This window comes from Tamandua tetradactyla, chromosome 3 (assembly GCF_023851605.1).
Source record: "Tamandua tetradactyla isolate mTamTet1 chromosome 3, mTamTet1.pri, whole genome shotgun sequence".
Taxonomy (NCBI): Eukaryota; Metazoa; Chordata; class Mammalia; order Pilosa; family Myrmecophagidae; genus Tamandua; species Tamandua tetradactyla.
In genome coordinates, this window is record NC_135329.1 from 21,635,548 (window position 1) to 21,661,077 (window position 25,530).

At 39.8% G+C, this 25,530-nt stretch overlaps 1 long non-coding RNA gene across 1 annotated transcript in view; it reads right to left on the bottom strand.

The window, feature by feature from the left end:
* Positions 1 to 5,001: 5,001 nt before the first annotated feature.
* The window catches only part of LOC143675984 (uncharacterized), a 36,711-nt gene continuing 16,182 nt past the window's right edge, over positions 5,002 to 25,530 (bottom strand). Inside the window, exons 3-6 of the long non-coding RNA XR_013171737.1 lie at positions 12,141 to 12,237; positions 8,695 to 8,788; positions 7,167 to 7,256; positions 5,002 to 5,415 (exon numbers count right to left, since the gene is read on the bottom strand). This is a non-coding gene — a long non-coding RNA (uncharacterized LOC143675984). The remainder of the gene's footprint in view (positions 5,416 to 7,166; positions 7,257 to 8,694; positions 8,789 to 12,140; positions 12,238 to 25,530) is intronic.

Here is a 25,530-nt window from a genome sequence, read left to right on the forward strand (position 1 = left end):
AAGTGTGACATGATGTCTCATTGTGGTTTAGATTTGCATTTCCCTAAAGCTAGTGATGTTGATGTCTTTTCATGTACTTTTTAGTCATTTCTATTTCTTCTTTGGAGAAATGGCTATTCAAGTCCTTTGTCCATTTTTTAAACTGGGTTTTTGTCTTAATTATTGAGATGTAGTATTTCTTTATCTATCATGGATATTAAACCTTTATCAGATATGTGGTTTCCAAATATTTTCTCCCATTGAGTAGGTTTTGTTTTCACTTTCTTGACAAAGTCCTGATGTACAAAAGTTTTTAATTTTGAGCAGGTTCCATTTGTCCATTTTTTCTTTCATTTTTTGTATTTTGGATGTAAAAATCTAAGAAAACACGTCCTACCACAATGTCTTAAAGATGCTTTCTTACATTTTTTTCTAAGAGTTTTTTAGTTCTTATGTTTATGTCTTTGAAAGATTTTGAGTTAATTTTTATATAGGGTGTGACATAGGGGTCCACTTTTATTCTTTTGTGTATGGCTATCCATTTCTCCAACACCATTTGTTGAAAAGACTATTCTTTCCCAATTGAGTGAACATGGCATCCTTGTCAAATATCAATTGGCCATCTTTGAAATTTATAGCTTTTTTGTATATATGTTATTTTTCACAAAAAAAGAAGGAAAAAAGTCAATTGTGATGATAAAAAAAAATATTTAAGCCCTCTAGCCTTCTATATTCTGGAGCATCCAGAAGGAAAAATAAGAGAGGATCGTATGGTGGCCCATGACAAACTCTGGGATCTGTCCTGTAACAACTTTTTGAAGAGTATTTTTTAAAACTATTGTTTTTTCATTTCTTTGCTTTGTATATATGTTATAGAATACAATTTAAAAAGTTAAAAATCAAAAAAAATTATCAATTGGCCATAGTTGTGAGAGTCTATTTCTGAACTCTCAATTTTATTCCAGTGATCAGTATAATTATCCTTATGCCAACACCATGCTGTTTTAACCACTGTAGTTTTATAATATCATTTAAAGTAAATCTAAGTCTTCCAACACTGTTCTTTATCAAGATGTTTTTAGCTATTCAGAGTTCCTTAACCTTCCAAATAAATTTCATAATTGGCTTTTTCATTTTTGTAAAGTAGGTTTTTGGAATTTTTATTGGTATTATATTGAATTTGTAAATCAATTTGGGTATTATTGACAACAGCTTAATGGCATTTAGTCTTCCTATCCATGAACATAATTCCCTTCCATTTGTTTAGGTCTTTATGATATTTTTAAAACAATTTTTGTAGTTTTCTGCTTATAAGTCCTTTGTATGCTTTGTTCAATTAATTGTTAGTTATTTGATTTTTTAGTTGCTATTGTAAAGGAATTTTTCCCTTGATTTCCTCCCTATATTGCTCATTATTAGTGTATGAAACACTGCCAATTTTTATGTATTGTTATTGTATCCTGCCACTTTGCTGAACTTGTTCACTAGCTCTGGTAGCTTTGTTACAGAATTTTTGGGGACTTTCTATATATAGATCATGTTACCTGCAAATAGTGAAGGTTTTACATCATCCTTTCCAATTTGGATGCCTTTTTTTCCCTTACCTAACTGCTCTGGCTAGAACTTTTAGCACAATGTTGAATAACACTGACAGTGACAGTGACAGTGGCAGTTCTTATAGGGAAAGTGCTCAGTGTTTTACCATTGAGCATGATGTTGTCTGTGGGTTTTTCACATATGCTTTATATCATGTTGAGGAATGCTTTAGTTTGTTAAAGCTTCCAGAATGCGATATACTAGAAATGGAACAACTTTTAAAAGAGGGAATTTATTAAGTCTCAAGTTTAGAGTTCTAAGGCCTTGAAAATGTCCAAATTAAGGCACCAGCAAGAGGTTACCTTCATTTAAGAAAGACTGATGCCATCTGAAACACCTCTGTCATCAGGGAAGGCATGTGGCTGACATCTGCTGAGGTCTTTGGGTTCTCGACACTTCTCTCAGCTGGAAAGGCACATGGTGACATCTGCTAGCATTCTCTCCTCATTTCGTAAAGCTTCCCCAGGGGCGTTATGTTTCTGCATCTCCATAGGTCTCTGGCTATGTGTACTCTGAAGCTTTTTCCAAAACGGTTCTCTCTTAATGGGTTCCAGTAAGCAACCCCACCTTGTATGGGTGGAGACACATTTCCATGGAAACCACCTAATTAAAAGGTCCTGCCCACAGTTGGATGGGTCACATCTAAAGATCTCATCCAACAATACTGAATCAGGGTTAAAGAACATGGTTTTCCTTGGGTACACAATAGTTTCAAACCAGCACAAGGAAGTTTCTTTTTGTTCTTATTACTGATGTGTTTTTAATCAAGAAAGAATGCTGGATTTTGTCAAATGCCTTTTCTACATCAATCAAGATGGTCATGTGGTTTTTCTTTTCTATTTATTAATGTGGTATATTACATTAATTTATTTTCTTGTGTTGAACCATCCTTGCATACCTGGGATAAAACCCACTTGATCATGGTGCATAATTCCTTTAATGTGCTGGTTTGAAACTACTTGCACATATTTTGTCAAAGGTTTTTACTTCTATTATTCATTAAGGAAATTGGTCTGTAATTTTCTTTTTTGGTGGTATCTTATCTGGGTTTGAAATTAGGGAGAGCTTGGCCTCATAGAATGAGTTAGGTAATGTTTCCTGTTCAATGTTTCTTTTGGAAGAGTTTGAGTAGAATTGATATTAATTTTTCTTAGAATGATTGGGAGAATTCACCTTGAAGCCATCTGGTCCTGGGCTTTTCTTTGTGAAGGTTTTGATAATTGATTCAATCCCTTTAACTGTGTTTGGTCTGTTGAGGTCTTCAGTGTAGGCTGTTCATGTGTTTCTAAGAATTTGCCTATTTCATTTAAGTTGTCTGATTTGCTTGGGAAAAGTTCTCTGGCAGAGACACAGAAGGCTGAGGATACCAATTAGCAGGTGATGTCTTGAGTAGGATTGGGAGGATAGCACTGCCAGCGTCTTCATGCAGAGAAGAATCAGGGACCATTCCAGGCTCAAAGGGCAGCATGAACTAAAGAGCAAGAGAGGAATGGGCACTTTTATATGGGAGCAGTGATCATCTTCTAGAAACTTAAAATAAGAAGATGTAGCCTGAATAATGGCGTTGATTCATGGGTTGAAAGTAGTAGTAGTTAACTTGGGCTAATGGCCCAGGCCAAGTTAATCTTTGGGTATTTATGGCCTACTATACTTTTATAAGACCCCCAAAATGTCTGGACTATATTTGTTTCTATACCAACATAGTTGTAAAATAAATTTTAATATTATTATATGGAGGAAGGGGCCTTCTAAGGCAGAAATGCCTATGGCCCACACCAGTCACACTGCACTGCTGCAGCAAATGGTCACAAGCACACGCGCGAGCTTTTCATTGTCTTCACAAATCAGAGGTTTTTTTTTCCTCATTCACATGAAGTCCAATTAGGTGTGGGGACACTACCATCTTCTCTATTTGGCTTCCAATCTACCTGTGGATATCAACATTCAGATGGAAGATAAGGATTAAGTTTGGAGAATTCCAAGTGAAAAATTTTGGCCAGGCATGGAAGCCACGCACACATCTTCCTCCCATACCTCATTGGCTAGACATTCATTACATGGTTATACCTGACTGCAAGGGCTACTGGGAAATGTGGTCCACTGTGTACCAGGGAGAAGAGAAAGCCGGGTTAGTGAGGAGCTAGCCAGGCTATACTATAGAGGGATAGAGTATTTTTCATTGGGATTGTCTTAGAAAATCATCAACTCTATAAAAGATAGTGATAAGTGGGGGAAATGGGTGCGCACAGTGGAGAACCTAAACATCTGGCTGAGGGTAAGAGGTGATGGAGACGGTAAAGTCCTCTCTCACTAGGCCAAAGGTCTTCTTCATCTAGTGCCAGCCTAGGCTGACGGTTGGACTTTGGTGACCAGATGAAGTCAGTCATGCCCCATTCAGTGCTGACAGATGAGCCCTTCCCTGGCCAGGAGAGAGAAGATTGGGCTCAGTGTGGAACCAGAACTGCCACCTTACAGGTGTGCTACCTCTACTGGAGGGGTCTGTGCCCTCACTAACTGGGGGAGGGATGGAGCCCTGTGCCACTGAAGACCCAGAGGTAGGGAAGAATGGGCTGGGTCAGGCAGGTTCTTGGTAAGTAGACTGATGGTAGTACAGATTGGCAGGGGAGAGGGACAGAGTGGCAGGTCATCTGGCAGGGAGCACTGGCTACTAGCAGGAATCTTGGCTAGCCAATGAGAGCTGCTAACATGACAGACTGTGAACAGTGATTGTCCCACCCTCCACCCTCACCTGGCCACCAAATTCAGCAGCTGCTCCTCTCGTATGGCTGGAGGAAGCAGGACACTGTGTATACAATGTAATAGAAACAGTTTTAAATAACATTTATTGACAGATAAATGGGTGCCAAAGACTCTTCTAGGCCCACTCATTTATACTATCTCATTTAACAACTACTCATTTATTTATCTTAACAATCCTTTGGGACAGAGTCTTCATTTTAAAGATGAAGCAAATTAGGCCCAGAGAGATTAAGTGACCAGCGTCAGGTCACTTGACTGCCAAGGGGCAAAACTTGGACTTCTACATACTCACCTGTCTTCAAGTCCAGTGTGCTCTTCATCCTACCATAACAGGGCCTGGACTAGGGTGAGGCCACAAGCTTCCTATGGTGCAATATTTAAGGAGGCCCTCACTCTCAGGAGTGGGCAAGCACAGACTCAGCACCTGAGAAGTGAGTGTCCCCTTAAATTCTGTGTCCTGTGACCTTGTTTACCTCATCCTAACCCTAGACCTGAACCCCAATGCCTTCCAAAGTCAGCCACTGCCTGAAAAAGCATTGGACTGGCTCTCCCAGATTAAGGGGCTGCTTTCCTTCACCCTTAAGGCACTGCAGGCCTGCCTGGGACACAGGGCTATCAGGATTGGGTGGAAGAATTATACACAAATAACGAACAAACTGACTCAGATTTGTTTTCTAGAGTGTCATCTCAGTCATTCAGGAAAGTTCCACACCACCATATGGCTTCTCTTCCCACTTGCCACGGTGCCTGCAACTCAAACATCATTCTGGCTTATTCTTCCTTTTCACTTTGGTTTATTGACTAACTCCTGCAAACCCAGCCTTATGCTGGATGATGGCGACATGGGGCCAGAAGGCACTCGGAGTTTCTCTGCTCATACAGTCCAGTGAAGAAAACAAACATTGAAGCATAGTAATTAGAAGATTGTTCCTTATGTGGGGAGTGCCAGGTGGTGAAGAGGGAGCACTGAAACACTGGTCTGGGCTTCAGAGAGGCACATCCAGAAGAAGTGGCATTTAGGCTAGAGGTCCATCTCTGTCTTGGTCAGCATTCCTCCCCCTGGGGGCCTGGAAGGGCTCTCTTGGAAAGAGAATAGCATTGTTAGAAACCATGCGTCATACAGAAAATATATTATACAGGACAGAGAAATGTTCTTTTAGTCCCCTAAAACCTTAGACCTAAAAGTAGCTACAGATAATCTAGAATTTCTACTGCAGCATTTTTTTTCTTTGTTGACAGATGATGTAACAGGTCAAGCATTTACTCAAGAATATATTACAAGTTAATGGCAAAGCCAAGGCCGGGACTCAAGTTCAAGTTCCCCAACTTGTAGGCCAGTGTTCTTTTCAGTAGACTTGGCCCACTAGAAGCCCGTGAGGCCAGCCCTATAGCTATCATTTTTAAAGGGGTTAACAAAGACCTGTGGATCTGCACAATGGGAGTCAATTCTTCCATCACTTCACTGGGGAGAGAAGGAACAAAAGTGACCTTTCTGGGCTGAGGGCTACTCATGAATCAGGGTTCCTCTCTCTGTTCTAAGTCTACCCTGATAGTGCCAGTTCCACTGGCTGGGAAAACTGCTGGAAGGTCTCAATTGGACAGACTAAATTAGCCAGTCCTACCAGCTGTTGCAAGGTGGGGCCAGGTTGGGATCCTTTCAATGGTGGTAGAAGCGCAGGTTTTCCAACCCACAGTTTGGAGAGCTGCTGAACATTTAATAGCTTATCTGAGTCTAGAGCCTACTCTGTGGAGAGAAAGTGCATGTGGAAGAGGGTAAATACAAGAATTTTATTTCCTGCTGCGATGGCACTTTGGTGTCTGATTCCATCATTTCACAGATGAGGAGCAGTGGATTGTAGCATGGTGTGGGGAAGGCAGCCCAGGCTGGAGGGGGAACAGGCATTAGCATTTGATCTGGATTTGAAGTCTGCCTAAGATGTCACAATAGCAATGTTTTGTGAAAAGCAGTTAAGTCTTTTGAGCTTCCATTCAGTTTCCTTATCTGAAATATAGCACAAATAGTTCCAAACTCTCAGGGTTATTCAGAACGTTAAATGATAGTAAGTGTGTAAACTTAGCCCTCTCTGTGCCCAAGAGACTAGGTATACAGCAAAAGTTATTGCTTGCTTGTTCAGGGTCTCATTGCTCATTAGTTAAGGGACCTGGACTTGACCTTGTGACTCAAGCCCAGGGATATGCCAGGACATGACACATTTCAGAGGAGGCCACACGGAGCTGTACTGGAGATCCAAAACCAGTGTGTGAAAGCTCTATTTTCTTGAGAAAGTAGGTTTTTTTTACAGGTAACTAGATAAAATTCCTTCTACCTTTACTCTCCAAAATAAACTCTAATTCCAATCCATCTTATTTCTCTGTCTCCTAAACCTATGGTTCCCAAACTTGCTTGCACATAAGATCACTTGGAGACATTTTTAAATTTTGAAAGTTCTCATGGAGTCTATGTTTTAACCCTTTTCTTATAGTCAGTCTTTCAAGTATGCACTTATTCATTTATTCAAAAAAATATGCTGAGCATTTAATTTAGGAACTATGAATGAGTTGACCCTAGGCTAGAAAAAGAATACTTGAGTAGTTCTACAAGGTATTGCTCCCCCAAAAATCTGAGGCCCTCCCTCCTCCAGTAATTTGACTCATGTTCCAGGAGTTGCTGCTGTTCTAGGAGTTGCTACTGTTCTCTTTTTTATGGTCAGTTCCCTGACTACCAAGAGTATGTTTAAAGAGCTCAAGGAATGGCCTGTCTTTTCCTCTTGTGGTAGAGTCTAAATTCAAAAAAAAATAAAGTTAACTGTCAATTCTCAAAACCTCCTTACCGTTTCTTCTGGAAGACCATAATGGATTGAATTTTGCACCCCAGTTTGGACATGTTCCTGATCCTGGGTCACATTCTGGTGGGTGTGGACCTATTGCAAAAAGGATCTCTTGAAGATATTAATGCCATTATGGCATGGCCCAACTAAATCAGGTTGAGTTTTACTTCTAATTACTAGGTTTCCTTGTAAGCAGAATGAAATTCAGACAGAGAGAGAGAAAGCCGCGGAAAGATGCTGGATATCAATGGAACATGGAAGAGAAAGAAGACATCACCATGTGCATTGCCATATGACAGAAAAGCCAAAGACCAAATATCTCCAGCAGCCAGTACAGTTGTTGGGGAGAAAGCACTGCCTCGTTGGCACGTCAATTTTGGATCTCTTCTAGCCTCAAAATCGTGAGCCAATAAGTTCTTGTTTAAGCAAACCCACTGTGTGATATTTGTCTTAGCAATCAGGAAACTAAGCAGAGACCCTTTGGTTTTTCAGGCAAAAGTACTTCTAGGCGGGTGCCCTGATGACTCAAGATTCTTGAAATGGGCACTCAATAGCCTTCAACCCCTATACACATGTAGGAGCCCTGTGTCCATCTCAACTTCACTCTAAGCTCCTAGGCAGGAGTGATTTCCACTGCCCAATTACAAGGTCAAAAATGTCACCAGGTGGCTGTTGAACGAGATCTAACAGATTGTATGTGGGTTGAAGGAAGAGAGAAAGGAGGAAAGGAGATGAGATGAGGTGGGAGAAGCCTAAGGGAAGAGAGAGAGTAAGTAAAACAGAGAGGAAAGAGGTGAGGGACAAAGAGACACAGAATGGAGATAATTTTGAGATCTTGCTTTTTCCTGTCTATGATATTTGGGCAGACAGAGGAAGGAGGTGCTTAGGTAACTCACATGGCCGATTTGCACTCTTCTATTCTAACCTCCTTCCATAGCCACTTGAAAGCTGCCTCCATGAAGACTTTATTTAAAGCAACAACATTGCCACTCATTTCCACTAAAAAATAACCTAGGCAATGAAACATGGCAATCTTATCAGCCCCTCTAAGATCTTTGGAAGATTCACTACTCACTTCTCTTGCAAAATCCTGGGCTTGCCAGCAACTGAGTGACTCAGATTCATATACATATGCAGTTAATACCAGAATTAGTATTTTCTTTGTCACTTAGCACTTCCCTGGCTCTGCTTATCTGGAAAGGGCCTTCCATGACTTTAATTGGTCATCCTCTGTTTAGCTCAGTAAGTCAGTTGCAGTGTCCATTTTACAAAGGATGAAGAGGAGATTGAATGGAATGACTTATTCAAGGTGGCCCCAGCTCCAGGGTCCTGAAGTTGGGGTCTCATATCCCCTAAGTTTGCTACACTTTTTTCAGCTCCTTCTTTGCCTTCTCTGAGGAGGAATCTCCTCTACAATTATTATCCATGAATCTGTACTCACTAGCCAGCTGGGGGAAATTCTACTTCCCTGAATTATAAGCCTGGATGTCTGCATATGCCAAAGTAGAGTTGATGGAGTGGACAGCTGTACCTTTTTGAGGTGTGTGCAGGGCTGGGCTGAGCAGAGAGGAGCAGAGTTGAGCTGCTGCATTCCATTTGAACAATGGAAAATCCAGAGGGAGTTTCTGCAGAATTAGATATACTGTTGGACGTGAATAATTAAGGATTCTGATGTGGTCAGGTAGATGAATGTCCCTCTGAAAGCTCCCAATCAATGTTGGAAGGGGAAAAAAATAAAAGACATGCATAATTTAAAAAAACCATCAGAAACTTTGCTTGACATGATGACATTACTGATTTTTTTATGATCTTCTCAAATATACTCTATAACCGTTATTAATTTAGTATCGTTAATAGCTCATCCTTCAAATGTCAGGCAAAAGCCAAAGCTGAAAAATAGAACTGCTTAGGGCTGGAAAAATTGTGGGTGGGGGTGGGGTGAAAACTCAGGAAGCACAAAGACCTTGGCTGCTTCCAACTTCCCAGAACTCCCAGCCTAGCTTTCTGTCGCTGTGGCGTCTCTCTTTGGGACCCGTCTTTCATCCGAGGTTCCAAAACATGGTCAAATCTGGCCCATTTGCCTGATATCTGATGCCTGGTTGTTGGCCTGGCCTTATGCCTTATGCACAGGGGAGTTGGCCAGGATCCAGAGAGGGAGGCTGTTGGGGTGGGGGTGCTCAGATAGGTTTGTCCTAAAAAATAAATACTTCCAGATGGTGACTGATATCCAAGCTTTCACAATTAGGGTAAGCATTCTGTTCCATTAACCATTGCCCTCTCACAGCCATCTTAAAATTCAAGATGCCTCTCAAACGAACAATATAGCAATAGTATTAGTGATGAATATTTACAGAACACTTACTATGTACCATGTACTTTCCTAAATCCCTGACATACATTTAATCCACACAGCAACCAAGAATATTATCATTTCCATTTTGTGTATCAGGAAGCAGAGACTTGGTGATATCAAGTAATTTGCCTAAGGTCACCCAGCTAGGATAAGTAATGCTGCCAGAACTCCTATATGCCTGACACCAGCACCTGCATTTATTCATTACATTATATGGAGTCCCCTGCCAGATAGCTGAGATACTAACTAAGTGAGGCTGGGGTTCTCTGCACAGAGGAAACACCTAACTTTTCCAGAAAGAAGGGCAGCTGAAAGTGATCAGGGTCTGGGTGGGTGGAGCTGTGAGAGGTACAGAAGGACTTATTGGATGGAGTTTTTCCCTTTCTCCAGCAACAGACAGCCAATCTAAAAGACTCTGAGGGAGCTTATCAGGTCACCTCACTGGGTACCTTTCCCAGGTGACTCTCCATGCTGACTCCAGCTGCTGCAAAAACAGGACACATGGATTACTTGTTGGAAGTAGAGGTTGGATGCTTTAGTACTCCAAAAATCAAGAGAAACCAAAAATCACCAAACATGTAAACCTAGAGCGGACTTTTCCTGAGAAAGCCAAAGAGAGACAGAATATTTCAAGGACAAAATGGAAAGCAGAGTTGACTTGAATTTAGAAACCTTGGGGTTGAGTGGATAATTTGGGACAAGCTCCCTCTCCAAAACTTAGCTTTGCAGCATAAAATGAGAGTATGTCCCTCAAGATCTCTGCCAAGTCTCTATTACTTTGATTTCATGGATATTTCCTCAGAAGGGCAAAATGTGTCCCCACCTGCACCAGGAGCCTGGTACCCAAATTGCAGAGACATCCGGGAGAGAGGGGGGGTGAGGGGAGACAGGACTTTTATAATCAGGTCCCCAACATAACTCAAAACATGACACTTGATATGACTACTCAACATGTCTACCTTAATCTCAAAGGACCTCTCAGTATTGTGCCCTCCTGGGGGCAAATTCAAAGAGACAGTCCTTAAGAGAAGGGATAACTAATCCTATACTGAGCCAGACTACAAATTTAATTTCTTTTCTCAGTTCAATTGCTTAGAGAAAAAAAAAATCAGAATTGTTTGACTGATCTAATGAGTCTTCAATATAAATGAGCAAGCTAGGTTACCCATGTGGACACAGGCTGAGCCAGCAGAGGATAGTTTGCTCAGCTGCCTGCAAAGGTGGCTGGATGGCTCCACAAATCACAGTGTGCATGTGTACACACACGCACACACACACAGTCTCTTACTATTAAATTAACCAAGCTGGAGCTCAGCTGTGGGAAATCTGCATTTTAATATTAAATCAGTAATTAATAGCCAAGGCACTTAGTTCACTTTCCTTTTATTGGATTTGCCATAGATACGGAATGGACTGGGGTGTCTTTTCTTCCAGCCAGCAAGTTGTCTCCCACCTACCCACCTCCTGAGTATGAATATGTTCCTATCTCATTTGCATCCGATTATTAGTTCATTGAAGCTAAAGTCACACACATCCTCTTTATATTCACTGGAAAATCAAATTACAAAAGTTTTCCTATGTTGCAATTTATGTTCTGGTTGGAGCCAATTGTTTTTTTTTGTATTCCGGAAAATATCACAGCCTCCTGGACTTAATGAATTCATGAGCATTGATTCCTAGGGGGAATAATATGCATACTATATTGGAAAAATAAAGAAGCTCAGCCTAATGTCAAAATGTTTTACACTCTCCCATCCAGGCCTTGTGTACACTTGAGAAATTCTTGTGGATGCGAGGCAGTTGATGTCTGCAGGCACCTGTCGATACTGCCCAGTGAAGTGGAGTGTTTGAAGGGTGCCTGCAGAAAGCTATGCTTTTTGAATACATTAAGTGATGGATGCTATAGGATCTAGATGTTTTTATATAATCCATTATTTTAGGATAAATCAGTATTCAGTGTCAGTCCCCATTTTAGCCATTTTCCAGTTTTTCAAAACTGCCACCATTGTCTCCTTCAGTAACAGAAATCACAAACTTTCAGCCCAGTGTTATTTTTTGTTTGGATTTCATGATATTGGAAAAAAGAACTAACAATTAAATGTTTGGAGATTTCATTAAGCAAAATCCAGATTTTTCCTTCCCTCAAAAAATCTGAAGGTCTGATGGCACTGAGCTGATATTCAACATGATAGCAGTTTAGGGGTGTCAAGTAGCAGCAGTCAGTCCCCTTTGAACAGACCAGGGATGTACTTGGACAATTTTTTATGTTCCTCACTGCTCTTGAGTACTCTTTGCTAAAGGCCAGAGTGATATGCCTTTTTAAAAAAATGCAGGTACATTCTTATTTTTCTTATTGGAGAGAAATATATCTCTATACCATAATCTCTACCAAAAGTGGGAAAGTAAAAATAGGTTAGAGACCTAATATTAAAAAAAAGGGACAAGAACGTATTTCTTTAAGGAAGTAAACAGTGTTTCTGCTTAATTTCCAAAGAGAGTATTTTTATAAATTTTTCTTAAACCTGGCCAGCTTTACTCATTTTTGTTACTAGCCTTGCCCCTGGAGAGGGCAAAAGAAACCTTGACATCAGGTGGGTCTTTGCAACCTGACTGGGCTCCCTTACCTGGTGGTGCTCGGTGTCAGATACCCTTCCAGACTTCTAGGGCCTCTCTCCTCCGATAGCCTCAGACTGCTCCAGGATACCCCCATCTTCCCAAGTCCTGAAATGCCAATGCTGAAATCAGCTTGGGAGCTGGAGCCCCAATGTCTGTAGAGGCACCTCCCAGAGAGTAATAACTTCTGCCCTACTCCCAAGTCCTTAATGACACCCACTACCTCCTCTAGGAGACCCCTGCACACCTGCCACCTGGATCATTCTTAAGCTTGCATAGCATGTTTAACTTCTTAGCTTATCTAACCTTACTGTGAAGCCCTTCTTCTAGTTTGCTAGCTGCCAGAATGCAATATACTACAAACAGAATGGTTTTTAAAAAGGGAAACTTAATGAGTTGCTAGTTTATATAGTTCTAAGGCTAAGAAAATGTCCCAATTAAAACAAGTCTATAGAAATGACCAATCAAAGGCATCCAGGGAAAGATACCTTGGTTCAAGAAGGTTGATGAAGTTCAGGGTCTTTCTCTCATCCGAGAAGGCACATGGTGAACACAGTCACGCTTTCTCCCTCAGCTGGAAGGGCACATGGCTAGCACGGCGTCATCTGCTAGCTTTCTCTCCTGGCTTCCTGTTTCATGAAGCTCCCTTGAAGGCATTTTCCTTCTTCATCTCCAAAGGTCGCTGGCTGGTTCTCTCTGCTTCTTGTGGTCATGTCGTTCTGCTCTGCTCTTTCTGAATCTCTCATTCTCCAAAATGTTTCATCTTTTATAGGACTTCAGAAACTAATCAAGACCCACTCAAATGGGTGGAGACATGTCATCACCTAATCCAGTTTAATAACCATTCTTGATTAAATCACATCTACAGAGAGATGATCTAATTACAGTTTCAAGCATACAGTACAGAATAGGGATTAGAAGAAATGTCTGCTTTTACAAAATGGGATTAGGATTAAAACATGGTTTTTCTAGGGGACATACATCATTTCAAACCAGCACAACCTTCATCTCTTACTCCAGTTGTGTTGCAAAGAAAAGTGATCTGCATCTGAAATACAGTAAGGAAAAGAAAAATAGTCTTCTAGATCCTGAATAATAAAGCACTGAGGTCAACTCAGAGAGGCAGAGTAGGTGGTTCAGGGCCTTTCACAGGTGAGCAGCGGAGCTCAGATGCCTGGCTTTCTCTCAGCTGTCCTCTCCACTGCTTGGCATCCCTGTCTGTCCTACAATGTTTGTGCAAAAGAATTCTCAACATGACTATCCAGCTGCCCTTCACCCTCACTTCACAGGGCCCACCTTGTAGATAAGGGTTTTTTGGTAGAAAAGTTCTTTTTTTGGATGGTGTCCAGGACAAAGCCATGTCTCACCAGGCTGGGAGCCGCTGCAAGGGACCAACATGCTGATCCACATCATCTCACCTGTTTTCAAATCTTTCAAGGAGTTGGTGGATGATCTGAAGTGTTTATATTTAGACCTGAAATTACAGTACCAGAGCTTCCTGGGTGGTTTAGACTCTGGGCCTGAGGCCTAGAGAGTCTCCCAGAGTGATAGGTGTCTCCAGCTCCTGGTGCTGACTCAGAGAGGAGCCCCCCAGGCTGAGTCACTTCCTTCTGAGCTCTCATTCTGTTTCTACCCAAACATCATGGCAGATACCAGCAGCAGCTGCCATGATTCCTGAAGAGGAGGATGTGTGCAGCGCAGAGTCATCATAGGATATTTTGAGAAAGAAACCTGTCAAGGCATGATTTCTCACTTGTCTCAGCCTAGTGCATCATGGGAAAGAATCCATGCTGTGAGAGGGCGTCCCTGCCTCCTTCCACCTCACAACATGTCATCAGGAGCACAAGTCCAGAGATAAATACTGGGGAGATTTAAGCACTGCTGGGTGTGTCTCCTGCACAGCTAGAATAGGCAGCTGTCCAGAGACCCCTACAAGATATTTTATGAAGTAGGTAGAGGTGGTATTGGCAACTGCATCCAGGTTTCTTCAAGACTAGCCAGGGGAACCTAATTGCTTCTTCTTGCAAACTCAAAATCCAGCCACATATTAAGACCAGTCCTGGTCTTGGGCTAGACTCTACAAGAGTGGCTGCCCAAAATGCCAAGCTCCATTCTTTCTGTCGGGGTAGTGGTTGCCTATGCCTCTTGTCTGAGCCTCTTATTTCCCCCACATCTGTTATTTTTGTTTTGTTTCCCCCCTGATTTCTAACATCCAACCTTGTCCAAGGTATGTCCTTCGTCTTCCTCCCTTATTGATCTCCCTAGTATATTTTTTCTCACCTATCTGCTATGGACATGTGAACTAGTTCTAGCCAGTGGGATGGAAGTGAGCAGCTCGCATTTGCACTATTTCATCCATTGCATTATATATGTACATATATATGTTCAATAGCCGACTCAGCTGATTGTGACTTTGCCTTTCACTCTTAGCCTGTCTCGTGATGAGGTATCCAAGGGATACCTATGGATGCAGAACTCACAGTGTGCATTTGAAGAAAGCCACCTGAAATGTGGCAGAGCAATATAAGAAGCCAAACTCCAATATAGCAACATGAAACTGCAGGAGCTGCCCTAGACTCCCAGCCTAGGTTTTTGGTCAGAGGTAAAGATAACCTTTATTTTTGTTAAGCTACTGCTGTTGTCATTTGTTACTTGCAGCTAAACTCAACCCCAACTGATGCATAAGTTCTATCCATTTACTCTGTAAAGACTTTGCAATAGCAACACTGCCCCAGGCATCTGAGAGAAGACAAATTCTTGTCCTCTCTCAGTAGGGGCTTAGCAGTTGGCCGCTTTCACTTAAGTCATATGAAGTGCCTGTTAAAATGGGATGAGATTCAGGGATCTGTGTTTTAATAGATTCCTCTGGTGATTCAAATGTGCACTACACTGTGAGAATCACTAACCGTGCTTAAGGAGTAACAACCAAAGGGAGGAGAGGTATGTACTCCACTAGATCCGGAAGGGAGAAATATTTGGGGAAGGGATAAGTGAGACTGAGATAAAGATCAGAAGAGTGAGGCATTCCAGAAGAATAGGGTAAGCTAAAACCACATTTTGAATAACTAAAGGTCTATTTGGGATTGATAGTAATAATAGTAATCTCAATAAACATCGGCATAACACTTTATAGTTTACACAACAATTCTAATTACATTATCTAATTTAATCCTCACTGTAATCCTATAAAGAAGTTAATATTTTATTATCTCCATTCCACAGAGGAAGAAACTAATTCCAATACCAGGGAGAGTGTATGCGAGTTGTCAAGTCTCCATGGTTCCCTTGAACCACGTAGCTCAAGCACAAGCATTACATTGTGCTATACCACAGTGATGGGCAACTGTCCCCACTGAAGCACCGGAGCTCTTTTCCTGCATTGTCTAAGGCTGACAGAGGAGAAGAGTGAAGGAGCAATAGAATATTGTTGCTTGAGAGAGCCCCAACTAGAGACTTACCCTAGAGGAAGAATAGGGAACATAGAGGAGGGGGAATTTTCTCCCTTCTTTTTGTGTATTCAGGAGCTACTTTCCCAAGAAGGATCTCTGACTGTGGTGATGAAGAGGAGACTCACAAACAGGTGGTATTGATGGAAAGACTTGTGGAGGGGATTTCAGGACTTGTTCACTCATTCCACCCTCTGTGAGGTGTCCCCATCCTTTACCAACCTCACATTAGCCCACTGGGAATTTGTTGGGTAAGCCAAGATTTCAGTTGAGGACGAATATCATCCCCTTACACCCACATGCAATAGTAAAAAGTCAACTGAGAGTAATGGCTGGGAAAATGCTAGCTCACTATGCTGAGTCCTTGGCATTTCGGCAGAGTGAGCCCCAGCACTGTCTGGAGGAATAAGTCTTTCTGCCTCTCTATTCACCTGCTTATATATCTACTCCTGACTCCCTTTTTTTTTGGGGGGGGGGAGGGGTTGTGTGTGTGCATGGTCTGGGAATCGAACCCAGGTCCCCCGCACGTAAGATGAGTATTCTACCATTGAACCACCCGTACCCCCTCACTTTTGACTCTTATCATTAGTATTTGAAGCTGCATGTAAATTGCTCAAAATATAAAAAAATGAAGTAAATAGTCAAGGGAGTTATTGGGATAAACAGACGATAAGAAGAAAATATGTAAGTAAAATTAAGGGACAGTATAAACTGAAACTTACAGATCATCAGAGGCAGAACATAAGATCCAGTAATGTTACAGATAGATCCAAAGGTTGATTCTGGGCGTTCCAATAGTTGAAATAAAGATAGAATAAAACATAGTTATTTAAGAAATGGGGAAAAAGTAAATGCAATTAAATGTAAGCAGAATAAAGCTTTTCCTAATGATGAGACCCAAGAGTAATTTCTCCCCTGGGTCTTCATGAAGAAGATTCTGTGATATAGAGGAAAACATTTTTGGCAATATCTTCACAATGACATTTGTTAGGCTATTAATCTGAGCTCCTCAATGGCATAATTCCAAAACATAGTATGGGAAAACAAAGTTGACTGAAAATGAGGAATTTTGATAGTGTTCAGAGTAAAGAGTAATATTTAGACTTCTTAGATCAGAGTCTAAAATCAGGGGTCATAAGCCTTTTGAAAATTTGTGTTGCTGTATAGTTAAATACATAAATGCACAAACCACAAACTTTATATATAATATTAGAGGGGGTTAGAGACAGCTCACACTCTAGTATACCATCCGTGGGTGATAAATGAAGAGTCACTGAAAAATAAGAACTGCTTGTCCCTCCAATTCCTCATATGAGCAGAAACTACCAACAGGACCATGCAAAATGGAGCTAGATTGAAGGACTTTGTCTCATATCCCTGCCACCATTGCTTGAACTCATCAAACAATCTTCCATTGGGATTTTGACTACCTAAATGGAATTCTCTTCTGAAAAAAGCAACAACAGCAAAATGATATGCCCAAGACTTCTGTTTGTCGGAAGATGGAGTACACACACAATTCCCTATTCTTTCTACCTGATGCAATTAAAAACCTTGGACATTATATACAAAACAAACATAAGAAGTCTCTGAAAGGTACAGAGAAAAAAGCTGACTAGCTAGGGACCTTGTAACCTAAGGAATGGCACAGTGGTGAGTTCCCTGGGGTTTCTTCTCACTTCATTATCCCACACTTGGGAAAAAGAAACCAGCAATCTGGAAATGCCAATGGTGCAAACAAAAGATGCTTCAACAAAAGCCTGATCTTTACAGCCAAAGCATCAGGAAAGGGGCAGCTTAGATAGACAACATTTAGTCAATAACTGCTCCACTATAGTCAAACACCACAGGAAAAAAACATGTGATATCGTGCCAGTAAAGGCAGAATGAGCCACCTAGACTTCCAAAGTTGCTGGAAGTAATGTGTAATAATGGGTGTAAAATTATCCCATTATATCCTCTGATGGGATGTTGTCAGAGAAGTCCAAGTAGGTAGGGAACTTAAGATTTTGTCCCTGCCAGGCAGTAATGACTGACTCTCTTCCTCCATGATGTGTCAGTGGAGACTGTGTGGGAAGCCTGGGCTTGCACTCCCACCAGTGGTGATGAGAAGCCCTTCTCCTCCCTGCTGGGAGGGCATCAGAGGAGTTCTAGTAGAGAGTCAGGAATTTCATCACCGCCCAGAGGGAATGAGATCTGCCCCTTGCTCCAAGGTGTCAATTGAAGCCCCCTGAAGAGCAGTAAAAAAGCACTCTAACTCCTCCTAACCATGGAAATATCAGTGGGAGCCTAGAAGGGAGCCAGAACTCCAAACCTCACCCAGCAGTAATGAGGGGCCAACCCCTTGGGATTCAACTGAGGGTAAGTGGGGAAACTGGACTTCTACTTCCATCTGACAGTAACAAGGTACTCCCCTGCCTTCCCTTGGCTGAACAGTGTTGGGAGGAATCCAAGTAAAACAGAAAGTTTGAATAAGATCCAGAGTCTCATAATATAATGCCCGATAGGTTCAGATTTTAATAGAAAACCACTTATTCCAAAAACCTGAAAGATCTCAAATTGAATGAAAAAATATATGTATCAATAGATGCTAGCACCAAGATGAGAGAGATGTTAGAATTATCTGAGAAAGTTTTAAGAACCCACCGTAAAAATGTTTCACTGAGAAATTACAAACAGCTTAAAATGAATGAAAAAATAGTAAGTCCTTTAAAAAGTAGATTTAAAGAAAAGTTAGATGAAACTTTTACCATACAATTATGGTAACCAAAATCTCAATGAACGGGCCCAACAGTAGAATGGAGTGTACAAAGAAAAATATCAGTGAACTGGAAGATATAACAATAGACAATCCAGTCTGAATAACAGAGGGAAAATACACTAAAAAGAAAAGAAAGAAAGAAAATAAAGAACAGAACCTCAAGGACTCATGGGACTATAGCAAAGACCTAACAGTTATATCAGTAGAATTCCTGTTGTAGAGGAGAAAAAGGTGGGGCTGAAAAAGTACTAAAAACTATAGGGGCTGGAAACTCCTGAATTTGGCAAAGGACATAAATCTAGAGTAGAGAAGCTGAGTGAACCCAAACAGGATCAACCCAAATACGTCCACACTAAGATACATCATAGCCAAACTTCTGCAAACTAAAGACAAAGAAAAAAATCTTGAAAGCAGTGAGAAATAATCGGACACCTTATCCATAGACATAATACTAACAACCATCTAAAAATCTGTAAAAAAGTAATATGTTAAAAAATACTCAGATAAATCAAAACGGAATTCTAACAAATATTCAAGGAACAAACAGGAAAATAAGAAAAACAGAGAGCAAAGAGTAAAATAATATTCAAGGAACATACATAGAAAACAAACAATAAAATGTCATCCTTAAGCCCTAACATATCAATAATTACCGTAAATGTTAGTAGTGTAATTATATTAATTAAAAGATAGATACTGGAGGATACAAGGATAGTTCAGTGGTAGAATTCTCACCTGCCATGCAGGTGACCCAGGTTTGATTCTTGGTCCATGCATTTCCCAAACAAACAAACAAACACGCAAAACAAACAAACAAAAACAAATAAATTCAACAAATGGTGCTGCTGTAACAGGATACTTACATAGAAAAATAATGAAATGTCACCCTGCCATATAGCATACAAAAAGGAAAAGACAAAAGATAGAGATTGGAGTTGATTAAAAAATATACAAATATATGTCTTCTATGAAAAATTCACTTGAAATATAAGTAGGTTTAAAATAAAATGGCAGAAAAAGCTATCTCATGAAAACATTAACCAAAAGAAAAGTGCAGCTATATTAATAATGAATGAAACAGAATTCAGATAAAGAAAATAACCAGAGGCAGAAAGGCACGATATATAATGATAAAAAGATCAATGCAACAAAAAGGCATACCAAGCCTCCATGTATATGCTTCAAATGACAGAGCTGCAAAACCTGTGAAATCAAACTGATAGAAGTGAAAAGAGAAATAGAGCATCTACAATTACAGCTGGAGATATGAAGACTCCTCTCTAAACAACTGATAGAACAAGTAGACTTGTTCTACTATAGCAACGATATAGAAGAACTCAAGAATATGTCAACTAACAGAAGACTTATAGAGCACTCCAGCTAATAACAGTAGAGCATACATCATTACAAGTGCTCATGGAACATGGACCAACATAAACCATATCCTGGTCCATAAAATAAATCTCAACAAATTTCAAAGAACTGAAATCATACAGAATGTGTTCTCTGATCTCAATGGAATAAAACTAGAAATCAATAACAAAAGTAATAAAGGATTTTCCAAATACCTGGAAACTAAAAACACATTTCTAAATAATCCAAGGGTCAAAGAGAAAGTGCCAAGGGAAACAAAAACTACATTGAACTCAATGAACGTGAAATAAAATTTATCAAAATTTGTGAGACACAGCTAAAGTAGGGTCATGAAGGAAATTTATAGCACTAAATGCATACATTAGAAAAGAGGAAAAATCTCAAATCAATTATCTAAGATTCTGCCATGAGAACCTAGTAAAGAAGAACAAAATAAGCCCAAAGCAAGCAGAAAGAAGGAAATAATAAATAGAGAGTAGAAATCAATGAAATTGAAAGCAGGAAAGCAATAAAGAAAATCAATGAAACAAAGAGCTGGTTATTTGAAAATAATCAATGAAATTGATAAACCTCTAGAGAGAAAACAAAGGAAAAAAGAGAAATATTCAAAGTGCTAATATCAGGAATGAAACGGGACTTCACTACACACCCTGCAGACATCAAAAGACAAGGGAAAACATGAATAATAGTACATCTATAAATTTGACAAACTGGACTAGTTCCTCAAAAATGTACACAATTTACCCAATAGGAAAAAGACATTTGAATAATTCTGTAACTATTAAGGAAATTGAATTCATAATTTCAAAACTCCCAAAAAAGAAATGTCCAGGCTCAGTTGGTTTTAACACTTCCCAATTCATTCATGAAGCTAGCATTACCCTGATATCAAAACCAAAAGCAGTATAACAGAAGAAAACTAGAGACCAATATCCTTCATGAATATAAGCACAAAAATCCTTGAGAAAATAATAGCATGTAGAATTCAACCATAAATAAAAACAGACAGGGGAGCGGAGAAGATGGCAGCTTAGTAAGACACACGGGTCTTAGTTCATCCAGAAAAGCAACTAAAGAAACAGAAACAATAAAAAACAGCTCCCGGAGCCACAACAGAGACCAAAAAGACAGCGTACCCCATTCTGGAACAGCTGAACGGACAGGGAGAATCCACTGCGGTGAGATACCCGAGGGGCGCGCGTTTTCCCGGCCGGGGCGGCTGGCGACTGGGGTCCCCTCCACGCACGTGGCTCCCTGGTCTGACTGGGAACGTTGGATAGCGGGGCCCTCCCGCCACGCTTGGCGTCTCGGGCCAGCTGGGCAATTTGGACCAGCACTCCCCCAAGCTGCAGCGGCCGGTGACCCCCCCCTTCCACGCGCGGTTTCCCAGGCCGACTGCGAGATTCGGATTGGCAATTTAAAGGAGCCACAGCATCTTTTACTGGTGGGACCCGCAGACAGACGAGTGCCACGAGCACCACCTACTGGGCAGGAAAAGAAAAACAGAGCCCAGAGATTTCACAGAAAAACCTTTCAACCAGCCGGGTCCCACACCCAGGGAAATCTGATCAAATGCCCAGACACCAGCAGAAAATAATGGATGACGCTCGGAAAATTGAAGATATGGCCCAGTCAAAGGAACAAACCAATAGTTCAAATGAGATACAGGAGCTGAGACAACTAATGCTGAATATACGAACAGAAATGGAAAAACTCTTCAAAAACCAAATCAATAAGTTGAGGGAGGACATGAAGAAGACATGGGCTGAACAAAAAGAAGAAATAGAAAATCTGAAAAAACAAATCACAGATCTTATGGGAGTGAAGGACAAAGAAGAAAAAATGGAAAAAACAATGGATACCTATAATGGTAGATCTAAAGAGACAGAAGCTACAATTAGTGAACTGGAGGATGGAACATCTGAATTCCAAAAAGAAACAGAAACTATAGGGAAAAGAATGGAAAAACTTGAGCAGGGGATCAGGGAACTGAATGACAATATGAAGCGCACAAATATACGTGTTGTGGGTGTCCCAGAAGGAGAAGAGAAGGGAAAAGGAGGAGAAAAACTAATGGAAGAAATTATCACTGAAAATTTCCCAACTCTTATGAAAGACCTAAATTTACAGATCCAAGAAGTGCAGCGCACCCCAAAGAGAATAGACCCAAATAGGCGTTCTCCAAGACACTTACTAGTTAGAATGTCAGAGGTCAAAGAGAAAGAGAGGATCTTGAAAGCAGCAAGAGAAAAACAATCTGTCACATACAAGGGAAACCCAATAAGACTATGTGTAGATTTCTCAGCAGAAACCATGGAAGTTAGAAGACAGTGGGATGATATATTTAAATTACTAAAAGAGAAAAACTGCCAACCAAGACTCCTATATCCAGCAAAATTGTCCTTCAAAAATGAAGGAGAAATTAAAACATTTATAGACAAAAAGTCACTGAGAGAATTTGTGACCAAGAGACCAGCTCTGCAAGAAATACTAAAGGGAGCACTAGAGTCAGATACGAAAAGACAGAAGAGAGAGGTATGGAGAAGAGTGTAGAAAGAAGGAAAATCAGATATGATATATATAATACAAAAGCCAAAATGGTAGAGGAAAATATTATCCAAACAGTAATAACACTAAAAGTTAATGGACTGAATTTCCCAATCAAAAGACATAGAATGGCAGAATGGATTACGACCCAGCAATACCACTGCTAGGTATCTACTCAAAGGACTTAAGGGCAAAGACACAGACGGACATTTGCACACCAGTGTTTATAACAGCATTATCTACAATTGCAAAGAGATGGAAACAGCCAAAATGTCCATCAACAGACGAGTGGCTAAACAAACTGTGGTGCATACCTACGATGGAATATTATGCAGCTTTAAGACAGACTAAACTTATGAAGCATGTAATAACATGGATGGACCTAGAGAACATTATGCTGAGTGAGTCTAGCCAAAAACTAAAGGACAAATACTGTATGGTCCCACTGATGTGAACGGACATTCGAGAATCAACTTGGAATATGTCATTGGTAACAGAGTCCAGCAGGAGTTAGAAACAGGGTAAGATAATGGGTAATTGGAGCTGAAGGGATACAGACTGTGCAACAGGACTAGATACAAAAACTCAAAAATGGACAGCACAATAATACCTAATTGTAAAGTAATCATGTTAAAACACTGAATGAAGCTGCACCTGAAATATTAAAAAAAAAATAAATAAAATAAAAAAAGAATATGCACCATGGTCAAGCAGGGTTTATTCCACAGATAAAGCCTCGTTCAACATTTGAAAATCAATGCAATATACCCTATTGCCTAAATGAACACCACAAGTCACGGTACCCTACGTTGATGTGGACATAGAATTTGACAAAATTCAGCACCTATTCATGATAAAAACTCTGAAAAATAGTGATAGAGGAGACAGGACCTTCCTTGACTAGATAAATAGAACAATCTATATAAACCTACAGATAGCATATTAATGGTGAAGACTGAATGCTTTCCACCTAAAATTTGGAACAAAGCAAAAAAAAAAAAAAAAAAATGTGTGCTCTTACCACTCTTCAATACAGCACTGAAGGTTTTAGCCAGTGCAATAACACAAGAAGGAAATAAAAGGCATACTGATCAGACAGAAAGAAAGAAAGAAATCTGTTCCTATTTGCACAGGACTTGACTATCTACATAGAAAACTCCAGTCTACCCAAGAAAAATGCTGACTAGAATCAATAAAGTGAATTTATGAACATTGTAGGATACAATGTAAACATACATCAATTGTGTTTTTATACACTAGCAATAAACTCATGGACACCGAAATTAAAGATAGAACACCATTTACAATTGCTCAAAAAATGAAATACTTAGGTGTAAATCTAATAAAAATATACAGGGTTTGTATGCTAAAAACTACAATATGCTGATGAAAGAAATCAAAGACGACCTAAATAAATAGAGAAACATATAGTGTTCCTGGTTTGGAAGATTCAACATAGTAAAGATGTCAATTTCCCCCAATTTATATTCAGGTTTAACATAATTCCTATCAAAATCCTAGCAAGATTGTTTGAACATATAGACAAGTTTATTCTAAAATTTACATAGTAAAAAAGGGACCTGAATAGCTAAAATAATTTTGAAAAAGAAGGATATATTTAAATAAATATCTTTCCAACTTCAAAAGTTATTATATAGTTATATCAATCATTACTATAAGGAATTTGTGAAAGGATAAACATGTAAATCAATGGAACAGAATAAAGCACCCAGAAATTGACCCAGGCAAATAAGCCTGACTGATCTTTGATAAAGGTGCAAAAGCAAGAAAAAAATCACCTTTTCAATAAATGATGCTGGAGCAACTGAACATCCAAATAAAAACAAGCAGAAAACTTCGACTTAAGTCTGATACCTTCCATAAAAATTAACTCAAAATGCATCATGGAATTAAATATAAAACTAAAACTATGAAACATAGAAAAAAACACAGGAGAAAATCAGGGGGAACTAAGGCTAGGCAAAGAACTCTGAGATTTGACACCAAAAATGTGTAAAATTGGGCCTCACCAAAATTAAGAATGTTTGTGCTGCAAAAGATTCCTAAGAAGATGAAAAGAAAGTCTAAAACCTGGGTGAAAATATATCCAAACTACATATCTGATGGACTAGTATCTATAATATATAAAGAACTCTCAAAATTCAACAGTAAAAATGCAAAATAAACTCAATTAGAAAATAGGCAAAAGACATGAAGAGATATGTAGTTAGAAAATAATAAGCACATTAAAAGATGTTATCATCATTAGCCATTAGGGATATGCAAATTAAAACCACACAGAGATATCGCTACACATCTATCAGAATGACCAGAATTTTAAAATATGAACAACACCGAATGCTGGCAATGAGGCAGATAAGCTATATTACTCACTAATGCATTGCTGATGAGAATCTAAAATGAATGGTACAGTCACTCTGGAAAACACTTTGGCAGCTTCTTAAAATTATTATGTAACTACCATATTACCCAGTTGCATTCCTGGGCATCTACCCCAGAGAAATGAAACCTTATCTTCACACCAACACCTGTACATGATGTTTCATAACAGCTGGCTTCATGACAGCCAAAACCTAGAAACAATCCAGAAGTCTTTCAATGAATGAATGGTTAGGTCAACTCTGCCACCCCCATATTATGGAATACTACTCAGTATTAAAAAGGAGCAAACAACTATTACATGCAACAACCTGGATGAAGCTCCAGAGAGTTGTGCTGGGTAAAAAAATAGTCAATCTCAATATGTGACATACTGTTTGATCCTATTTTTATAACATTCTTACACAAAATGAAATGACAAAATTAGGGACATGGGGAACAGATAAATGGTTATCACAGTTTATGGATGTGTTGCTAAAGAAAGTAGGTGTGGGCTATAAAGGGCAACATGAGGGATCAGGGTGGTGATAGAAATGTTCTACATCTTGACTTTATTAATGTCACTATGCTGGTTGTGATATTGTTTTACAGTTTTGTAGTTGTTAGCATTGGAGGAAAGTGGGTAAAGGCACAAAGGAAATTCTCTGTATTTCATTTTACAGCTGCAGGTAAATCTACAATTATCTCAAAATAAAAAGTTTAGGTAAATGAAAAGGATAGCTAATCTGTAATATGATGTCATGGAAAGAATCTGACCTGGAGAGTGAGAGACATGGCTGTGAATTTCTTCACTGCCTATCACAGGTCATCCCAGTTTAAGCAAGTCACTAACTTTTCTAGTCCTGAAGTGAAATGCTTGAGCTGGCTCAGCTC